Genomic DNA, 628 nt, shown 5'->3' with positions numbered 1-628 from the left:
GTATTTTTATTTTTTTACTTTTAATTTGCATGTCATCCTTCCACAGGGGCCATGCTAATCTCTGTATCATTCCAATTTTAGTAAACGTGCTGCCAAAACGAGCACATGTTCCCATAATTTCTATTCAAAATTCTAAGTCTGTGCAGTTGGTTATTATGTTGGGTCCCTCCGCTCAAGGAGGGACCAAGTCCAGCACACATCCTGAAGACATGGTGATTATTTTCCTTTAGTTTTTCATTCTCTTGAAACTAATAGATGGCCATATAATTTATCGACTGCCAGGATGCCTTTATGATATAGGCTTTACTAATATTATACCAAAAAAAAAAAAAAAGGATAAACCAAGACTGTTCCAAGCAACCCATTGAGTGTGGTCACCTTTTGTCTTTGATCCTTTTGTGCTACTTTGTAACTGCTTTCTGACTAATGTATAGTTCTATTGTCTCTTTAGCTAAAATGTAATAAAATCCCTAAGGGATTTACTTGTTTCATTTCTATTTTCCATAATGCTCTATTCACTAACAATTACATGTTAGAATCCCCACTATTTATCCTGGAATCTTGAGCTTGGATTTATAATTAAAGATACAAGAATGTAAAACTATTGACAAAGACCAAAAATTAGTTT

At 33.8% G+C, this 628-nt stretch overlaps 1 non-coding gene across 1 annotated transcript; it reads right to left on the bottom strand.

Moving 5' to 3' along the window:
- Window positions 1-105, bottom strand: LOC142862276 (U6 spliceosomal RNA). Its single transcript, XR_012913348.1, has one exon. It is a non-coding gene; the product is annotated as a U6 spliceosomal RNA (small nuclear RNA).
- Window positions 106-628: the final 523 nt, after the last annotated feature.

Source organism: Microcebus murinus, chromosome 18 (genome assembly GCF_040939455.1).
Source record: "Microcebus murinus isolate Inina chromosome 18, M.murinus_Inina_mat1.0, whole genome shotgun sequence".
Classification (NCBI taxonomy): Eukaryota; Metazoa; Chordata; class Mammalia; order Primates; family Cheirogaleidae; genus Microcebus; species Microcebus murinus.
This window is presented reverse-complemented; position numbering and strand designations above follow the sequence as displayed.